This window comes from Pinus tabuliformis, chromosome 7 (assembly GCF_031772625.1).
Source record: "Pinus tabuliformis cultivar Carrire ecotype Pingquan chromosome 7, CPIR1, whole genome shotgun sequence".
In the NCBI taxonomy this organism is placed as follows: Eukaryota; Viridiplantae; Streptophyta; class Pinopsida; order Pinales; family Pinaceae; genus Pinus; species Pinus tabuliformis.
In genome coordinates, this window is record NC_142293.1 from 1,133,150,938 (window position 1) to 1,133,173,785 (window position 22,848).

General features: G+C 38.1%; 1 pseudogene; it reads left to right on the forward strand.

The window, feature by feature from the left end:
- The first annotated feature begins 976 nt into the window (after positions 1-976).
- LOC149251505 (putative methyltransferase PMT21) lies at positions 977-22,519 on the forward strand (annotated as a pseudogene).
- Positions 22,520-22,848: the final 329 nt, after the last annotated feature.

Consider the following 22,848-nt stretch of genomic DNA (forward strand, 5'->3'; position numbering starts at 1 on the left):
AACTCAACGATGATTACCTCTTCAATTCCCAAACCATCCTTAGTTGTTGTCATCATTTCTAGGTTGTATTCTGTCACTCGCGAATTCAAGGGCATGATTATCGCTTGGCTCTCAATGCTCAGTGCTCTTCTTAATTGCTCAATTCTCAAATGACCAAGTGTTGTTTGTTGGTCGGCCCTTTGTGTTTTATAGCACCTTTTGAATTTGAATTCAACCATTCCCCACGATTATGTTCCATTAATGCTCTCTTGATGGCAGATTTTCCTAAATATTGCCCATAAATCATGTCTTAAATGCCTATCACCCGCTCCATTTGCCCTCAAATCGCACATCCCATCATGAATAGTGCCCTCAATGGTCACTTTCTGGCCAATCCACGTGGCAACACGACCCTCCATGCACGGATGCGGACCCTGTGACGCTATGCTTCTACGCACATTTCCAATATTGCGCAGCTCCCGGGCAGAATAGTTTATAGTCCCACGCTTCCTTTCAACTGCCTGGAGCGCTAAGACTCTCCTTCCTGTGACTATTCAGGTGGTCACACCACCCGTGTGGGACTCCATCCCGTCCTCCACCATGGTTCGTGGAGAATCCCCACCTTCCATCGTTGTGGTCGACATCACGCACTTTACTACTTGCAATGCACTACCCTGGTCACAATGTTTGGCGATATGCGGTCCAAGCCAAGGCAGTAGACTAACCAATTCACAGCGATAGTGCTCAAAATTGTCAGTATGATCATGCGCACCTTGCCTTACCATCCTAGGTTTTTTGATGAGAAATGCTTCCTTTATCTCTTCTTCCAGCTTCTGGACCTCCACATCCATCAAAGCGCTTTTCTTCCTTAACCGTACCCTTTCTTTTTCAAGCTCGTGGAGTCGAAAGTTTCCTTGTCAGGTTTCATCCTCAAGTTTAATGTGTTCTGTTTCTTGCGGCTATGTGATTCCTTCGTTCCGGGCAGACTGTCGTATCTATGGGTGTTGCTATGCACGGACTAGGCTTTGCATGTCCTATAGGGATTACAGCATCTGCTTCATACTTCATCTTTGGAAGTGCGGACCATGTTCATCACTTCGCACACCTTTTCAAAGGCTTCCCCGCAGATAATATTTGGCAAGCTTGGTCTTATCATATTTCGTCATTCGCACCCTCGTCTTGCTCGCTCACGCTTGTTGTTCCTGTTCACTATCGTGAGAATGGTGTGCGTTCGTGCAGGTTGCGTACTATACGCCTGTACCCATCTAGAGAGGTGGGTGCGCACGTTGTTTCGTCCATCATACCTGGATTCATCCACAGCTAAGGCTTTCCAAACCATATAAGCATCACCCTTCTACATTCACGCTAGTCCTCAAAATGTTGTTGGCGCGTACCCCACCACCTTGCGGGCATAATGCGCAGTGCCCATTTCAGAGCATCGAACTGCTACTGTTCTAGCACCTCGCTTTCAAATTTGTTCAGGAATTCTTACACCACTATCAACCCATCATACATAGGCAGATCCCTTGCCTCTGTTGCTACACAATGTAGTGACTTTATCATCATGTTGCAATTGAGTGTGGTTACCTCATGTAACCGATTCTGCCATCGTTCTATTTCCTTGTTTGAATCTGATGTGCAGGAGATTTTTCGCTCCCACTAAATCTTGCCATCCACTGTAGGATTCACTCAATCCTATTCCCGAGAAGTTATCTTGTAGATACAGTCTAGATTGTCTTTGCTCTCGTCATCGTGCACTGGCTCTGTGTAGCGCGATCCTTCCGCAGGGTCTAAGGGTACCACTACATGCAGTGAGTTTTTCTCAAAAATGATTTTGTGCTTCTTGAGATTTAGCACTCCATTCATATCAGTGGCCCAATCTATTCCCAGTAGCGAGGGATAGGGATTGTTGTCATCGACAAGCTCTATCACTTTGAAATTTGCAAGCGCGCTCGCACCTTCGATATCTACCGTTATTCCCTACAATCTTCCCATTCGTAGGATCTTTTGCTAGTTCGCCATTCTCAATTGAATAGGAGACCATTGCAACGCAAGCCTACCCATGCACTCCCATGTCTACTTTGGCAGTACGTTCGCGTCCGATCCTAAATCCATAATCACTTGATCCATTTCATATGCCCTGATTTGTGCAGTAAATCTCATCTCCCTTCCTGTTCGTGTTGTGTGCTTCCCAAGCTTCCGGACTACGCACGGTTCTTCTGACCCAGCGCACCTAGTGATGAGTTCTTGTAGTCCCTTTACATCCTTGCTATCGCATAGCAGCTTCATGCGTGTCTCCAGAAAGGTAGTGAGCATTGATGGGTCCATCTCCGGTTCTAGTTTGTCTTTACTACCTAAAGTGGAGGCCTCCGTGAAGCTCTTCTTAGCTTCCATGAATGTCTCCTTCGCGCGCTCCAAATCAAACTATGGTTCCTTTGTTGGAGCCTTGCGAACTGAAGCACTCTCTTCTGGTTGCTTACCTTTGTCATCTCATGTCCTGATACCGATTCGGAGCATGATGTTTACATTTGGGTTCTCCTTACGCGGCTCAGAACTCATCATTTGTAAGTTCTGAGTCAGGGGAGGCTGGAGTATTCCTTTATCGTGCAACCTCTCTATCAGTATGGGGCAGTCTCCATCTCATGATCAAAATGGGTGCAATATAAACATGATGCTCTTGTCCAATTTGTACAATCGCAGGCATAATGTCCTATCCCTCTACAATTGTAACAAATCAGCTGTCCGCGGCCCTTTCCTGGTCCCATTCCACCTCAACCTCGTCCGCACCCCTGAAACCCAGTGCGCGCCATCCCTGCATTTTGATTGAGGGCTCGTGTTTCGATCTGAACTCTGTAGGTAGGAGTCTAATCCATCATCAATTCATAACTTCTACAGGTGTGCTCATCATGCCCTATTGATCTGCAGAAGTTACAAAACAACTGCTAGGACGCCTGCATATACTTCTGTAATAGATGACAGTTATCTATAGCGTGCTTCCCTCCTATCTGAAAAATCATGCACCATGATGCAGGCACCACGCTCGGCCCCGCTTGAACCTCTGGTCTCAATGGCATTGACCCTCCTCTCGCTAGGTAGTTCACAAAGACTGGACAATGGTCCTTGTTATGCCCCTGGCCCTTGCATCTTAGGCACCATACCTCCTCACGTGCTTCTGGGTGAGTTGTCCTGTCCTGTTTCAAGCACTGCATTTCCAAAAAAAAAAAAATTAGTTGCGCATGGATTTGTTGGAATCCCAGGCTAGGATCTTGTATTGGGGTCTCGTGCAGTTCCATTGCAATCTCCAAAGCTTCAGCCTGGGTGGATAACTTATGCTGCGACAACGTCATCCTTAGATGTGGCATTAGTGATGCTACAAACCATGCGCGATGTTGCCCATCCGTCAAGGCCATGTTGGCTTCACGAATCATACCCTTCAGTCTCTGATCCAACTCCCAGGGGGGTCTCGCCTGGAAGCATCTCAATTTCCTTAAACCTGATAATTGGCTGTGTTTCTGATTTTGGTCTGCTAAATTCCCTATTTAGCGCAGCTTGTATATCTGTGATCCTTGCGTTTGGATTGTCATTGGAATGCTCAATGTACCATGTCAGTGTGCAATCCTGCAATGCACTTACCAGTGTTGCCTTCGTTATGTTGTCATCCATGACTCCTTAGGCTTCCCATACAGCCTTTACCATGAACCAAAATTGGTCTGGATCTTCGTTCCCAATTCCTTTGAACACCAGAATCTTTATTGCGCTCGCCATATTGAACTGTGGTGGTGGCGGAGCTGGTGTGGGAAAAGATGGGGGTGAAGATGGTGAAACTGGTGGTGGCATAGGTGGAGGTGGTATGTGCGGAATTCACTGCCTTATCAAACTGATCGCACTTCTATGTGAAACTTTCACGAGCTCTTCCTCGCTCTCTCGTTGAGGCGAAATCATGGGGCTAGTTTCTATCTCTGCACTACCTTCATTTCTATAGATCCTCCCACTTTGCGTAGCCCCAAACATCAATTTATTTGCCTAACCCACTTTTCACACTGTAGCATTTTAATCCAAGTGTTCAAAGATTTAATGTAATTACCTCGCGGTCCTTTGAGGAAGCATCCTTCCGCCTCACTGTAGTTGACTGAAGTATCTACCGCGAACTCGATGATAAACCCTCCTATAATTTGATCGAGCCAACTTTCCACAGTGCGCATGATCTTATCTTCTGATGCTTCTAGTCTTCGCACCAACTCTGGAGTCCACACAATCGGTTTGTTGAGCCTACACCTTCCTTGACTATTTTCTAGCTTCGCGGTCCACTCGTACAACTCAGAGGGGAAGGATGCAAAGAAAATTTCGTGGATTTCCATATATAAGTAGCGCTCTAGCCACTGTTCCTTTGATACTCGCGGATTCCTATTTTCCTGTGCCACAAACTTGTGAATTTTTCTGTCCAACCACCCTTCAATTTTTTTCTTTGTCGGATTTTAGTGACACAACATCAGACATCTCTTATGCAGATCTCGGTCCTGGCAACAGAACCTTTTGTTGGCTTGTTGGGGTCTGACCCAGGTTCAAAGGTGATCTAGCCAAACAAATCCCGGTACTACTGGCCCTGCAGCAACAGTCCGTGGAGCGCGAACTGAGGTCTCACCCGAAGTAATATGGGGGGGTGTTAAAACCAGGTTTCCGCACCCTGGAGATGTCTGATGAGTTCAAGTGGTCTATGGTTCAACCCTGCACGCACGTCGCTACGCGCACTTACCCGTACCTCGCAGGTTGAGATGTTGCCTTTGCATGGCCCTACTTGGGGGCCAAACATTGTTATTACCCAAGTCCTTACTAGTATTCCACTGTTAGTTGATTAACTTAGCCTACTTGTATGTGTTAAATTACAGTTAGCAATATAAATCATTCATACATGTGTGCATAGTAAATAAACAGTATAATTGTGATTTATAGTAACCATGCATAAATCCAAGAACATGTACATGATTGGTAACAAAACATTTCTTTATTAATCTCTTCTTTGATTACAGACTCGACTCTGCCCTGCGCACTCAGCTGCAGCGATCCGCACACTCAGCTGCAGCGGTCCGCACACTTAGCTGCAGACAACTAGGCCTATGGACACTCAGCTATAGAGCCTTCTCCTACTCTACGACCCAAGACACACTTTAACACTTAGACTCTTGCTCTTTGCTTCTTCGCTATTCTCCGCTATCTTTTACACTTAGAGCCTTGCTCTATTTATACAATCCCATGGTCTGTGGGCCATGGGTAGGCCGACATTACATCCAAAACTAGGGCTGATAACCCTATGACTCTAACATACTTCCACACCCGCAATTCGCAGGGCTTTACAACATCATTCGGTCAAAACATGGGCTTTGAGCCCTAAAACATGCCTTGGGGGATTCCATGCCCAATAAGACTAAAGGTTGATCTCTTGGATTTCCACAACATAAGCAAGATAGGATGTTTCCCCACTATAGACCTATTGTGCCTACTTATTGTTTGAGTTAAGTAGGCATTTGAGGTTGTTTAGGTGGGGTATGATGAGCTAGTTGTGGTTGAGGTTGGGGTGGAGGCAGTAAAGCAGAATGTTGGTTTGGTTGAGGCCTCCACCCTTGTGAGGGGTTTCCCCATTGGGAAGATTAGGGTGGATATGGCTAAAAAGGAAGGTTGATAGGCCGAGGAGGATATTGAGAAGTATAACACCAAGGAGGAGGTGTGGACCATGGTGGATGAGTGGAAGGGTACCAAGGTTGGAAAGGTGCATTCTTATTTGGATTGTAGTGAGGATAATGTGCACCTTACATGCCTTGTTTATATCATCAAGAAATTGGGGGTCTCCTTTGGTTAATGAAGCACAATTGTTTTGACACGCTCTCTACTCCTCCCTGGTATACACCCTTTAGGCCTTGTAGAGAGGTGCATTTTTATGTTGCATGGTTCTCCTCACAAACTAGGTATACTTATATTAAATTCAATGGGCATTCAATCCTAGGATGTTTTCTAGTACATCTAGGGTAGAAAATAGCTAGTGCCATTTCTACTTCTTCTTTCTTTCTGTTGATTTTCATAGTATCTATTTACAAGGAAAATGTATGCATCATTTCACTATTGAAATCCTCCAACATGTTCCCTATCTCATTCTTGATCGATGTTGTGGAGGAATATGAACTAACCAAGTTTTGGCTATAGCAACCATTTTTCCTAACAGCGCTAGAGTGATTCTTAAATACAGTTTTAATGTCATCGTAATGCAATTGGTATATTTCTCCTCCACATAGCATGTTGAGGGTTTCCATTACATCTTCCCTGATCCCTCAGAGAAGGACTAGCTTGAGTGACTCAGGATCAAGGGTACAATCTGCCTTCCTATAATTGAGTTGAAATCTCTCCTCATAGTCCTCTAAATATTCATCAGGTCCAAGCATCATCCTAAATATTTCCTCATTTATTTCTTTGGACCTACAATAATCCCAGTATTTTTCACTAAAATTTTTCTGCAATTGGGCCCAGGTAGTGATTTTGCCTCCAAGTAGACTCATAAACCAACGCAAGGCTACATCTTTGAGGGTAGAAGGAAACAACCTCATCTTCTGCTCATCAGAGGCATAGTCATAGATCCTATAGACAACAGAAAATTCAAACATGAAGGTGTCAGGATCTTCAAATGTTAGGCCATGGAAATGTGGAAGGGTGGTAGGCCTTATCTTTTTCATTCTAGCCTCTCCATTGGCTTCTCTGGTAGGGAAAATCTCATTGTTATGGTTTTCAACCATAGTTTGAGTAGGTGAGATAGGTTCTTCTTCTACAATAGGCTCTTCAAAAGTTTTAGTTGGCTCACCTAGAGGGTCTTCTAACTCCCATATAGTTAGAGAAGGAAGTTCACAGCCACCAAAGAAGAGTGAAGGTTGGTTTCTTGAGGGTGTGGGGATTTTTTATAAGAATATTTCTTGGTTATCCCTACTACGAGGCATGAAAGAGCATTTTTTTTTAATTCTTCACTTTTTCAAAGAAATAATACTGATGCAAATAGAAAAAACAATACTTAAGCAAAAACAACACCTACTTAGACAACTCCCCAGCAATGACGCCAAAATTTGGTGAGCCTTGTTATTGCACCAAGAGTGTTGCAACTCCCAAAGGCTCCTCAACTCAAATTATCAACCCAGGGTTCGTACAAACTTAGAGGTGATAGTGATATATGCATAGTAGGTTAGGTTCTATTCATGTTACCCTCAATCATGAAACCAAATCAAGATGTTCAAAGACCATTCTTCCAACTAATTATAGTGAAAACTTCTTATGAAAGAAAAATTGAACCTGATTCTAACTATGAAAGTGAAAATGCCACTCATTCAAATGTAAATGCTAATTGACATTGCATGAAAGAGAAAGGGCTAGTCTACTTGCAGAAGTAAAACTACTCTACTTTTCACATTTAATCAAATCAGTAATCTACTTGCATGTATCATTGATCTACTCTACATTTTCTTGAAAATAAAGAATCTAACTTTTAATATGCTTAGAAAAACTAATTCTAACTATGTTTTGCAGTGAGGAAAGGAGGAGGTTGGAGAGGTCTAAGAGCTGCTCTTAATCATCAAATCACAAGTTGGGGGTCATTATTCATCGTAACTAGGCTAAGGTCAAAGTGTGGAGTGAAACAAGTTGAGGAAAATAGTGCTACAGGCCTGCTACAGGAGGGCTTGTTTTGATACAAGAGAGGTTTCGAGAGCCTTTTGAGGGTAAAAATGGTATCTTGTGGGTAGGAAAAGATGGATGAAGATATTAGAAAGTGAATGAATGTTTGGGAAGCCCCATAGCCAAGCCTCAGACCTCTTGGAGGTCTATCTTGCACTAAGGTTGATGCTCACGGTGTCTTCTAATTGCCTTAACATAATGAATGTAGAAACAGAGTGTGGGAGTAGTGTAAGGTAGAGAGGGAGAAGAGGGAAAGGTCTAGGTGGAGTTGGAGAGATGTACCCACCCCTACAGATCACTAGTATAAAATGATGAAATTAGTGACTACGTGACTAAAAAAGTTAGTCACCGCAACTTTTCCAAGTGAAATACTACCAAAAATGAGAAATCTTAAGTGACCCAACTAAAAATGACCAACATAAACGACTAATTTAGTCCCAAATTAAAATATACAACTGGATAATATGTAATAAAACTAAAAATGACTAACGTGAATGACTAATTTAGTTTAGGAACAAAATACAACTACCTAACAAGTACTACAATAATACAAATTGGTTGTTTATGTTATTCATTTTAATTGTTCCACTTCAACAATCTAAACTTATATGTGATAGGGGATTCAAAGGTTGTTATAGATTTTCTAAATGGTTATACTTATAAGCTTATTTATTGGATCAACAGATGATTAGAGTTATGGAGATGATTAGAATATTCGGGGTTATATCATTTGATCACATTCACAGGGAATTAAATTCAAAGCATTTGTCAAGTGTGCATGCGCATGACATCCTTGTGAACCATCAACTTTAACAACGACATCACACTTCTACACATCATTTAGAAACATTGATGGACAAATACAACAATGTCAACATCCAACAAAAACCCATGTAATGAAGAGGAACACTAATAAACACACGTGGAATCCTCAACCCTTAGTTATAAATATTAAGAAACCCATGCAAATGCTAAAATCCACCAAACAAAATACAATGTGGTAATATGAATGAAAAGGGAAATAAATTAGAAAATCATCAAATCCAACTTCACTTTTACCCTCACACATAACACTAAACATGACAACTGTTCCAAAGCATTTACAATACTAATGAGTAGAAGCAAAGTTGAGCAATACAAATAATAATAATTACCAAAACCAAGAAAAATCCATCTAATTGTAAACCACAATGGTGATGATTACAACATCAACCACAAAAAGTCACAAAATAAGAAAGATCGATCCACTTATAGATTTCAATAGGGATCCTTGCAACATCATCTCGCCAATGTCGAACCTCCATAACGTTTTGATTTCTAGGGGGTAGGAGCTAAGTATTTGGTGCCAATATAATTAAATTAAAATTACATTTCAATAAAAAGTAAAATTTTTGCATCGCATTTTTTTATAATTAATCATTCTAAAGGATGACTTTGAAGCTCCTATATGCTCCCTCCGCCTAAATTTTTTAATAGCAACGTTGGTCATTCACCCTTTGTCTTTGATGACAATGAAATCAAACTCCAGTTAAATATCATGAAGATATCGTAATTGATCCTTGAACCATAGGGTTTCCAATGGTAGAGATCGAGCCCAGGAACTCCAGTTTTCCCAAATCAAGACGATGAAGATCCACAATACTGCGATGAAGATTTACTTCCAAGACTCAAGATACTAAGGTGATTCCCTTCTATGAACACGACCACATTTTCACTCTAATTTAGTTTTTAACAATTGAGTATGTAAGTATACATAGAATGAAGAGTGTTTATAAATGTGAAATAAAGATGGGAGTGGACCTTTTTTACTATTAGCATGTGGTGTTGGTGAAGAAATGACAAAGCACTCTTTGTTTCCCTCCTTATTTTTTAAGAATTTTCTTTATTTTTCCTTTTATGTTTTACTCTGCACATTTACCGTTTTAGTGGGAGCTTCAACGTTTTGGAGTTTCAAATTCTATTTCGACTGTCATTATTGCATTGTAGAACAAGTATCCATCCAGATTTTGTCCTACCCGGCCCTAAGGAAAAGCTTATCATCCCAAATGCTTACTACATTTGCTAGATTTCGATCTAGGGTATTTATTTTGAATGTGATGGAAATCCGCATGTAGGGTCACTTCCTGTTTTTTTGAGAAATTCTACATGAGAGTACCAAAGGATTTTATGTAATTTTGAAGTTAATTTGGGATATGTTTGGAAGGAAATTGTTTGTATATTATGTATGTTTAAATACCAAACTATTATTATATCAATGATTGGATTTCACTTGCATATAATATGATGGATTCAATCCATTGTTGGTAATGGATTTCAATGGGGTTGTTATGTGATCATCTTCATTTAGGCTGGAATAGGGTTGTGAAGTGGAGCAGTATGGAAAAGTGGGGGCGTTGAAGAGTGGAATGGGTCTGGTTATGGCATGGACAGACAAAAATTCAAGTCACTCAATCTACTCAGCCTTATAATGTGAATTTTGGGAGGGAGCGGTGGATGTTGTAGGTGACAACGAGGACTCGAAGAGGTAATTTCCTTCGAATGTTGATAGATCAATGAGTTGTCGATGGGCCATCATTCAAGGTTTCAAGGGAAGGATGCATTGTTGTATGCTAGTGTACTACAAGCGAGGAATATGTTTGGAAATGCACTTGGTTTCTATGAAACCAGTCTGGAAATAGATCCTACCAATTTCGAGGCTAGCATTGGAAAATGAATTTATCTTCAAAAATAAAGTCTCATTACAAAGGAATTTGAATGCTTTGCAGAAGCTATTATGCTCAATCCCCAAAATGCATGTGCTCTCACGCATTGTGGAGTTTTATACAAGGATGATGCAGTAGAGGTTTGTTTCTCCCAACTAACACTGTTTGATTTTTTTTCTTTTTCTTTTGTGTACTATTTTTTGAGTTACTTATTTTTTTAGAGCTTCTGTATAGTAGTAGGTGTTTTATAATTTATTTTGAAACCGAATGCATTTCATCATGTATCTTAAAGAGATCAATTCTTAGTTTTTTAACTAAAATATGGCAATGTACACCCAGTCGCTAGTTTAGAAGTTAGGTTTAAGTTATGGAGGAGAGCCAACAAATATGATAATTGATCCTGAGTTTTACATTATTACAACTAGATTGGAAAAATTTAAAATCTTATAAGACTAGTAATTTGTTACTTTGGTCTACAGACAAATGGAGTTTCAATCCTAAAGTATGTGACTGAAAGAATAAGTAAATTATATTAAGGAAGTACATCTGAATATAACCCTTGATTTTTTTCGGTAGGTCATAACAATAACCAAACTATGGTGGAAGTTTCACAATTACATATTCCTCCAAAGAATGCTATTTGGGAAGTAGAAAAACTTGGGCAAGAGGTTCAAAATGTGACTATGGAAGTGCTTGATAAAGTGACAGAAGAGCTTGGAAAATATAAAGACAAGGTCGAGGAAATGGAAGTTAGTTTAGAAGTTGGGATCTCATTGGAACCTAATAATAAATCTCCTACAATGGATAAAGATGATAATAATTTGTAGAGTTGTATGCTCCTTCCAAATGTTGATGGGCCTTCTATTGAAAATAGTGATCTGTTTAGTCTATAAAATTTTCCTATGTTTCCAATGAGGGGGATGATGAACTGGAGAAGGTTGAGATTGAATCTATAGATTTATAAGCCAATTCTATGTCTCAAATTAGAAATGCGTTCACATATGAGATTGGATAAATAACATCACCACTGGAGAGGGTATTTACGGCTCATTCGATTTCACCCAGTCTGGTGAGATAGATAAAAAAAAATTGGATGTTGGAAACTCTTTCAAACTAGCCATCCAAGCAAAGCGATTCAGGTTTACTTCCATTTATGATATGAAGTTTATTTTTATTATGTTAAAATAATGGAATTATTCATGTAAAACAAGTTTTACAAATGAATCTTTTGTTCATTACAATGTCATTTGGAATGTTGTAAAAGTCGGGTTCCTTTCTTTTTTCTAAAATATTTTGATTATTTAATTGCTCGGGTCTTATTCATTTTGACTTCATTGTTTGGACTGGGTTGGAGTGGGTCCTTTGTTTAGCTTTTCAGACTTACAAATAGGGTGTTTATTGAAAATATCTTATTGTTACTGGATTTTGGTGCACAGAACAAGGCTTCTACAACATGTCTAACTGGGAAAGATGAAGTTGAAGCGTGTCAAAAACATACAAACGATAATGTTAATCCTGCAGTGCCTGATACAATTTCAATACTCTTGAAGGGTTGTTTTGTCGTTGTTGAAGCCAAAGCTAAAAATATACCCAGTGGATAGAAAAGAAATCATGCAAATACTATTACAGATTCAGACAACAAATTTACAAGTCATGACAAAAATGTGGTGATAGTGAGGTGGTAAGTTTATGTACTATGGCCATGATCTGCAGTGCAACGATTAGGCCAGGGACCCATTCCTCGAAAAATGAGGCTAGATAGGAACAAAATCCTTCTAGTATAGATCCTCCATATATTGGCCCACAATTTACATCATCATGTACCACGCAACTATCAGCATTACTAGATTTGAATGTAACAGTAGTACCAACATCAATGTTGTTTCAACAACTTTTCACGTATTCACAACAAGTACAATTGCATGCATAGATTCTTGTGTACTGGTCACTTATGTGAGTTATCTCTATTGTGTTTGTTCTACCTCAGAACCCACAGTTTTTCTTAATTGGGATTTGCATTCTAATTAGCAATGCATGATGTATTTTGGCAGTCAAGAGTCATTACCATATGAGGCATTGATGATAACAACTTTTTCTAATATGGGGGGGGGGGGTGTGACCATGGTCTATGTTGAATTTGTTATCTATGTGGGATGATCATTCCTTACATAATATTTCATTTTTATTTATTTCTTGTCTCTCCAATATACTTAAGACAAACAAATTGGTTTGTGCGCTAATATTGTTTGACAGCATCTCAAAATGGTTCCTTTACGTCATATGGAAGTAGGAGTATGTGGGAGAATACTTGGTATATTGTTGCATATCATATTCATGGGAAAGGGTTCTCTAGTACCTCAGACATACCTATTCACACCCCTTTCTCAAGCACAACATCAACAATATCTAGCAAAATTGTTGAAGTCACAGAGATTACAACTCCTGCATCAGTTGATGCCCCTAATGCAAGGAATCTTGTTTTAGGAATGAGGTCTGCAGACTTGGTAGTGTCAAGGAACCATTTATTTCTGACTAGAATGATTAGGGTTCTAACTTAGGGAGGGGTGGGAGAAATAATACCCCTCAAGAAATTATGAGTCCACCTCCCCTACTCACATTGTCACCACTAGTGTGGAGTACTCCAGTGAATGAAGGGATGCATGGGTCCACCATTTAGAGGAGTCTACATATTGAACCCTATAAAATAAATGTAGTAAGGCATCTCTATCAATCTGCAGAAATTGGACACTACCTACTCCAGAAGTTCTACTCCTCGGATGACTCACTTACCTTTCTCTAGACCATGGGTTGTCCCTCCTCAAGGACCACCACCAGATTTTGGCTTCTAGATTTCTAGTTTTGCAGTTCCAAAAGGAACTCAGGATGAACTTAATAATTGGAGATATTATGTATCACCTTATGTACCATATACGCCAACGACACTTTTGGTTCCTCATTTCCCAAGTATGGTTGGGGCTACTACAATTCACACTGGTACCAATGCTGATACAGATGTTCCAAAAAAAAGTGTGGTAGTTGGTAGGCAGTCCAACAAGGACAAGAAACCTATAAAGAGGAAAAAGAAAAGTGTTTTAGAAGAAATTGGTCGAACTGGTGGCTTGCAAGTTACATCTAGTGTTCCTAAACACCGTACTAAACCCACATCAGTATCTTTCCTTGGGTCATTAATGATTTTCTCAACTACTTCAAATGCTCTCATTGCATAAGGCGCTGGCATCCCGGGTACACCTTCTATTTCTCATTACCAGGTAATAGGTAGAGGAGAAATTGGAAAAAGAAATATTTTCATAGGAAACAACAAATTGTACAGAACAATGTGGCAAATAGATAATGCACTTTAATCTTGTTGATGAAAAATTGACTTCTTCCCTCAAGGTTCTAATACTTGCCATTGATTGTTGAAGATGAAAAATTGTGAACACTTGTTGTGACCCAGATACAGTGTTCATCATGTATTGCAATATAACTTTGACTTTATTTCTCAATCCAATTCAGGTTATCTGCTATATAATGTACGGTGAGCAAGAGAAGTGATCTCAGCCATATATAATATTAGTGGCATCATAAGCTCATAATCAACAATGATGCAAAGTTAAATAGTTGTTCATCAAGTCCTCAGGTCTGTCAATGTGCTAATGTAATCCCTGAATATGTCTATTGTTGAAAAATGTGCCACTTGTGTATTTTAATATTCCTGCCAAGTATATCACTAACAGTTCCCATAAGTTTGGTGATCCACACTTCATTGTACACCTCTTTTCCACAACTATACAACCCTAAGATTATCCACAATTATTTTGAAGATCCCTCAGGGTATTTTTATACTGATTGTGAGGATATGCTTTAATCAACATAAAAATATCCTTAATCTTATAAAAAGTTTCTTAGCTTCAGTCTTTAGTTCATTTATGCCACAGACCTTAATAATATTTTGCTATATAAATAGACCTTCATGCTCTATACCAACTTTAATTCCTGTAATCGGTCATACCTTGAGTGATGTTTCGTTTATCTGTCAACATCAGTGCCTGAAGTTTCTTTTGATAGCTTTCTTCCTTGTGATGAGGATTCATGCTTCACATTGTCCACTGGTTCTAATGTGTTGTCACTGAAACTGCCTGCATACATGCCAAGTATGAATTCCTTAAGTCTGCTACTGAAACTTTTGCTCACAATTGTCACTAAACTGATTAGATTTTGTTAATTTTCCTTCAGAGAGGAGACTATAGTATCCCACAGATCAATTCTCGTATGATTTGGAAAATGACTCCCAACAAGACGAAGAATAACTACCCAGATTAAAACCTTACTGCTTCAGTTCAATGTTAATGTTTTGCTTCAGATTTTGTTGTGACTAAACCCTCTTAGAGTTCAAATATAGGTAGGCCGCACTTGTCTTAATTAAATCAAATGTAACTCTTATTCAGATTAAGACTTTAAGAATTTATTTAAGAACATATAGGATTAGATTAAAGTCAAAAATTGCTACACATATCTGCAATTGCATAAATCAACCTTCAACTACAGACTTCAATAAAGATGCTAGAGTGAAACAATGATTTAAATCTCAGATCACATAACCATTAGTTTCAGATCAAATTATTCATGGTAAGTTGTCCTTGAGAGGGTTGCCTTGATTCTGTCCTAAATATAGAGGTTAGGGTATATGAATTTTTTAGAATCAACACATACCTTAGAATGAGGCAAAAATATTCCTTAATGTACTACGGCAATGAATCTTGTACAAATTTCTGATATAATACTTCCAAATTTGTCTTGAACAAAAGTAATGATGCTGCCTTAAAGAGGTTTATTTCTTGCTTCAAAATGCCTTGTCAAATAATTCTAAGAGATATGTCATATAGAGCCCTTATCCCTGACCTTAGAAACCCTTTGAACAGTCACAAAACCATCCTTGAGAATGAGCAAAAGACCTCAGGAAAGAGGGTCGAGATCAGGTTATAAACTTCCATGGAAAGTTCCCTGAATAGAGCTTGGATTACCTTCAAACTACTTCAGAATAAGCCAACAAATACCCATATATTACTTCATGTTCAAGGGAGAGATTTGATCTATATGGAGATTGAAAAGACTCCCTTGGACGTAGAGCTATATCACAAAAGGAAATCACTCTTTCAACTCAGCTTGAAAGGCCTTCAATAAACTCTGATGTGGTTTCTTCCTTTCTCAAGTGCGAGGAAAAATTCAAAATGTTTTCTAAACAACAATTTAGATAATATATGCACAGTTCTTTTGAATTTCAGACCTATGATGAAACTCAGAGAATTTGATCCTCCTAAATTGATTTCAGACCTCATATGATGTGCCCATGGTTGCGATTTCTTTGACAAATAAATTGGCTTTGTGCGTGGGATATTATATTAGCCCCTCGAACTTCCAAATCATGGTTTATATGCCCCTCAAAACTCTTTGCTCTTCTTGATTAGGTTTCCTTCCTAGTCATATTGACTATGGCTTGAGATCATGTCCAAAATTTGACTTAATGCCATAAGGAGCTTGGTCCTAGGTATGTCTTTGTCTTTTGATGTGATGAAGCCTTTATCTTTAGTGATTGATTTTTCTCTTGCTTGGGCTTGTCTTCACCTGAGCTCTGAAACAATGTTAACTTTAGCTTAACATGTTATTTGCTTAGGAAAGTTACTTCAATGCTCCATGTTAGCCCATTTATCAATCCATTGTATTTCCATTAGCAATCATATGAATCATTATCACATTGACGATAATTGAAGTAAATGATAAATGCAGAAGACAAGCCAAGACAAGAGAAAACAAGTATATGGCTCAATCTAGGGAAAAACCCCAAGATGGGGAAAACCCTTGATCAATTCTTCTTATTATTAATGTCAAATTTTCAGCAGAGAGAGTACACTAATTTAAAGTCAAAATGACATGCCAATTTGAAGATCCAATACCACTTCCCTTAAACAAGTAGATGGCCCAATCAAAACTGCAATTATAGCACTCTCTCAACAGCAGACAAATTGTGCCCTATCTAATGGTCAATGATGGTCATGGCATCAACCAAAAAATCCCTCTTGAGCTTGAATTTATGTAGAAAAATGAATCCTAGTTATGGCTTATTAGATCACTGCAATAACTCCTTTTCTCACCTCCAAACTTCTTTCAAGGGATGGGACCTTCCTTCTATCAATTTGAATCATCCTTCTAGACTAATTCTATCCCTTAAACATGCCTCAAGACCCTTATGCTTCCATAAGACAAAGTTTGCGGCTTACCTAGGTTTTTACTAACCTTTTTGGCCACTTGTCCAAGTACTATTAGGCATGTGGTATGCCTAATGAAGTCTCTTAGTGTTGTGGCCTACCTGAAGAAGAGAGATCCCACACAAAATAGTCCTAACACACATTCTGAACTGCCCTGAATTCTGCGGCTACCTTCCTGTAGGATCTCAGCCCTCAAAAGAGGATAAACATTGCCCAGAACATGCATCAAATTAAGCCAGGATTTTTCCTAACATCCTTGGCCTCATACCTAAGGAACTTGACCCATCAAACATCCCGAAACAACCTTTCCCTTCCTCATTCGCTAGAGACATCTTCCTTCTGCAACTATTTCAAAGAGGATAAAATAAGAGATGTGTATGTATAAAATGAGGTTGGAGACCATTTCCTTTTATAGGAGATGGAGAGGGGTTCAACTTGATTAATTAAACCCAAGCCAACCTTGTTAAATTGCACATGTGTGGGCTTGAATCCAAAAACATATTTCTCCTTGTCCAAATTTGGTGATCTTTAGGTCAATTTGGTCCTCTCGAAAAGAGGAATTCAATGCCACAATTACCTTCTTCAAATAAGCTTCCCAAAGTGGAATTTGGCCCTAGTTGCCAATTTTAACATTGGTGAATTCCTCATTAATAAAATTCCTTCCTACCACAGAGTATGTAACAAAGTTGAATATCTCTTCAATTGTGGCAGCAAGAGACTTCTCTCACATTCCATATCCTAAGCAATGGATTAATTCATTCTTGAACGCTAATGGAAGCATTGAAAGCTGGCATTGGCATCCCATGCAGAATAGCATACAAGTACTATGTTTCTCGCATGCTCCCAATGTCCAGTCTAGGTTACTGAGAATTTCATCAATGATGTATTAGTCCTCACATACCTAACTGATCATGATAACAAGATTTCACTGTTGTATGTTCAGGGTTGAACAACATACATGCTTTAGTCAAATGTTATACAAATCACCTTGATACATGCATCCTCAAAAGATGTCATATGATCTTCCTGCATTAACCTAATTAGTAAATTATATCTACAAGTTATGTTTCTTACGAAACTTTAATTGGCATGGTATCTAGTATGATATTGTGGTGATTCTCGTAGTCACATAGCATTGTTTGTTTGTATGGTTTTGTGCACCAATCATGAAAATTAAGTGTTTTTCTCAGGTACACATTGCTACTGCATAAACATTCCCTAGTAGTGTTTCTATTTGAGCATATGGTAACAATAACATGCAATTTCATGAGGCAAAAGAATTATATTATCACCTGTTGTAGTCCAGCAGCGTGTCGCATCCCATCGCTTATTTAATCCCAATGTATATATCCATTGTCAAGGAAATATTTCCATCTACTTGAATTGATTCACTGTACAAGCATAAGGTCTCGTGGCACTATACGATTAAATCCATGTCTTCACTCAGCACATGAATATTTGTTTTTAAATCCAAATCCACGGTTTAAGTCTACCTTCCCTTTAGGTTGATATGAAATGAAGATCGTTTGAGTGTTCTGGCATATTTATATCACCGGGGATAGTTAGATCATTAAAGAGATTAGGAAATAAGCTCCATACCAAGTTCATTGGTTTATTTTTGGTCCAGTTCCCTTGCTTTGGTACAGAGTGTGTATGTGTTAATGGAAAAGGTATGCTTTTCCTAGACTTTTCTGGTGATATGAAGAATAATATTCCAATGCCTCAATTACTTTTTACGGGAGTGAGACTGCATTAGTTTTTTATTCCATGGGGAACAATTTACATGGTGGATTGAATAGTAAACATACAAGAAATAAAATAAAAATGATGATATCAAAAGTAGGGTAAAAAAATAATTAATTCAAGCAAAAGAGATACAAAGGATTAAAAAAAACATGTAGAATGTTGTGAATGATGAACTGTAACTGGTTCCCCACCTATGCATTGCAATTTCCTACTATTTCTCTGTAGTATCTCATGGAGAATTAATTATGGAATAAAGGTGTGACTACTCTGTCTTATCTGAATTTTTTTAAGGGAAACTTGTGAATTTAAATGCTTGATTATTTGGTATTTGGAAGGATAGGGTTTTGTGGTCAATGTTGACCATGCCACCCACAAACTGCCTATCTAATTCACTTGGGGTAAAAGGCAGATATTTTGGCCTATTATTGTGTATTACTACCATGGTGGATCTTTATTATGCTAGCCCCTATTTTGACAATGGATAATTCAAATGATAGCAATTGCCTATCGGTTATTGTCAATTGTGTACCTTTTTTTGTGGCCATTGGAGCATTCCTTAGTTCAAGCATGTCCAATTTCCTAACTATTTATGTAGTTGATTGTTGCTCATCTTATCTAGTACCTTTATTTAAGATTTTTTTTACTATGAACTCTCAAGTATTCATGGAAAAATGATGTTAAAGCAACCCCCATTCTATGAGTGAAAGGAATGTGCCTCATTCATTCAAGGATACTGGAGAAACAAAAGCTTAGTGTCTTTATTTCATATCTCATCTTTCATCTCGACAAATTCAATAGTACCATCTTGGGTCCTGGACTTGCTAGAATATGGTATTATGTTGGCCTACAAGATGATGGTGATGATTATTGAGAAATTTGGTTTTTTGCAATGGTTGTCATTCATATCTCTTTGAGCCCCCACCCCTTAGATCCAAGCCTGTAAGAATTTTGTTATAGGTTTCCCCACTCGAACTCCAAATGTAAACCTGTTGATATTCTTTCACCCAAATGTTGTAGAGGATCTATGATAATAAGTTGGCATGGTTTTCGGACTTATTGCTTCTTAAACGATGTTATTGGCACAGGAATGTACCCCATGAATGGATCAATAATGAAAAATCAAATCAGCATTGGTTGAGGAAGGAAGGGGATAAATTCCTATTCCCAAGTGGAGGTACAATGTTTCCCAATGGAGTTGGTGAATATGTGAATCATATGGAAGATTTGGTCCCAGTAATTAAATATGGCACAGTCTGAACTGCACTTGATACTGGATGTGGGGTGGGTAACATTCTTACTAGTGTCAATAGTTTACCAAAATGAATCCATCCTTTGATACCTTTCTGAGTTTATATTGTTGATCACATGATGTAGTCAGGTTATGAAGGAAGTATACTCCATAAAAAACAAGAAGGAATCTAGAGTCAGGTTAAACTGATGGATACACCATCAACACACATGGTTGATCGACCTTATGATGTTTACTATACCTAAGAGTCTCAGACATCCAAATTATCAAGATAAAGCTAATAGAAATTTTCATCTCAGAATCAAGAGGATTAATAGGAATTAATCTAAAGTTATTTTTCTATGCATCATTTTACTTTGCATAACATCTGAACCTGCTCTTGAGTTGAGTTTAATAGTAAACATTCTATTAGAGAGACATTTCTCTTCCCTCATACTAGTTGTGACGAGGTGGATTTATACAATTACGCCTTAGTGAATATGCTGACATGGTACTTAACAAAGAATCGCTACAGAATTACAAGTATTTTGTAGAAGTTGATTCTCAGATAGCCTTACATCCAGTATTCATTAATTTATCTGTAATTTCTATTGCTTGCTATGATATGTAGATTTTTGTATCTTACATGATAAAGATCAAAATAAGTTACTTAATGTAAATTCTCATAGTTATGTTATCTAAATATGACTTGTGAGATCTATTGTATAAGTATACATTTCCTTGTTTATATAAGAGAATATTTTCTGTTCAGGTTGCAAGTTGGGGTGGTGATTTGCTGGTTCGTGGAATTATTACAATGTCACTGGTGCCCAGAGATAATCATGGAGCGCAAGTGTAGTTTGCACTTGAATGGGGTATTCCTACAATGCTGGGTATAATCTCTACACAGTGGCTTCCTTATTCATCCAATGCATTTGACATGGCTCACTACTCTTAATGTCTCATTCCATGGACCAAAATTTGGTGTGTTTGATGATACCTTCTAAATTTGCATTATGTTCTAAATTGTGTAATGGCTTAGAAGTACTCAAATTAACATGGATAAAGTGAGCACAACAATTTGCAAATCATTACTTGGTAAAATAAATATAGTTTCATTCTTATTGCACAATCAATATGAGTAACCAATGGCGAGAGTATAAGTGCTACTACAACTAAGTGTAGGGGACTTCCACCCAGCGCCCAATCAGTTTCTTATTCTTATTCTTCAATACTTTCCAAATGAAAAATATTTTATTCCCTTTTCCTTATTTATTGAATAGAAATTTGCATATTCACTTTTGATTTGATTGTTATAGTTTAGGAAGGTGTACATACTTTGTTTCTTTGGATTTGAAGTAGTGATTTTTTATGAGAAACACATGTTCTTAACCATTAAACCCATACTAATTATTTAATTAAATTACTTACAATTATTTAATTTCATTTTTAGTATTTATTTCAATTAAATCAAATGTTATGGGTACGAAGCATTTTAGATTGATATTCCTGTTCATTTTAGTGGGTTTTGTTCGCTGATTTAGTAATAGAGTGATTTTACGAAAAAATTAATTTCCCACGAAGACATAGGGAACATGATCCAACTATGGTGTTTGAATTAGTTTCATTTTATCAACATTATCCTTGATTTCTCTTCAATTATTTAATTTTTATGGGAGCTCGGTAGCTATTTGTTGAGTGAAGTTTTGCTGATGCAGGTGGAGCCTACCTTATGGAAATAGATAGAGTACTACAACCAGAAGGCTTCTGGGTCCTATCTGGAGCACCAGTAAACTATGAAAATAGATGGCATGGATGGAAAACAACTATAGAGCAAAAGGATAACTATGATGCCCTTCAAGGTCTTTTGAACAATATGTACTTTAAACTATACAATAAAAAGGATGACATTGATGTATGGCAGAAATATTTGGATAGTGGTTGCTATGCTACTTGTGAAAAAACAATTTACCTGCTGAATGTGATGACAACATTGAACAAGACATTGCATGCTATGTTCCCACACGGTCTTGTATAGTAAAACCAAATCCCAACTTCAAGAAGTTAGGAGTAGGACAGACTCCAAAGTGGCCACAACATTTGAAGGTAGCCCCAAAGTGGGTCCATACATTTTCTAGGGGCAGTGATGGTGCTTTCAGAAAGGATATAACTCAATGGGTGGCACGCTTTAACCATTACAAGACAATGGTACCTAATCCTGGAAAAGATAAAATAAGAAATATTATGGATATGAACACTCTTTATGGGGGTTTTGTTGTAGCACTGATAGATGATCCTTTGTGGGTCATGAATGTGGTTTCCTCTTATGGTCTAAATTCCTTGAATGATGTTTATGACCAAGGACTAATTGGTACATATAATGACTGGTAAATTTCTTTCTCTTGATGGTTTAATTAGGCAATCTGGTGTTCTCAACACCATTATCTTCGCTAATACTTGAGCTTGTGTTGTTCAAGTGTGAGGCATTTTCAACCTATCCAAGAACATATGATCTCCTACATGTTGATGGTCTTTTCAGTGCAGAAAGTCACAGGTAGGTACAAAGTTTTCTATCAAGTGGTGCTAAATGTTGGTTTTTAATCCTAATAACCTTGAATGAGGAAAAAGTACATACTTTATTATTGATTATGTGTATTTTGTGAAACAGATGTGAGATGAAATATGTGTTGTTGGAAGTGGATTGTATATTAAGCCCTGATTTCTATGGCATAATGCGTGAATCACCCCATTTTGTGAATATTGTCAAGAATGTAGCCATAGGCATGAGATGGAATTTCCACTACAAGAACATTGGGGATGCTAAGACTGGGGACGAAAAACTTCTCATTTTTCAGAAAAGGGATTGGAGGTCTTCAAAAGCTGCTTCTGAATGATAAATAAAACCTTAAAATTTCAAGGCCTCTATTCCTATTATATCCAATCAATATGGCATCAGAGTGAGTGCCTGGCTGTGTAGGTGTTTGTTGATAGGATGCATTTGCCAGCCAGTATATATCATGTCAGTGAAATTCAATGATCCGTTTCATTTTCCCAAGATGACAAGTTATTTATTCCCCTGCTATTTGGGAGGCCTAACACTGAAGATTAGAACTATTGTATTGAATCAAATCCATTCTTTGTATATTTAAGTTGTAAGGTGGGTAGTTATGTGTTATTTATATTTGTAGTTTTCATGAGGGAGGAATTTTGTAATGCCAAAACC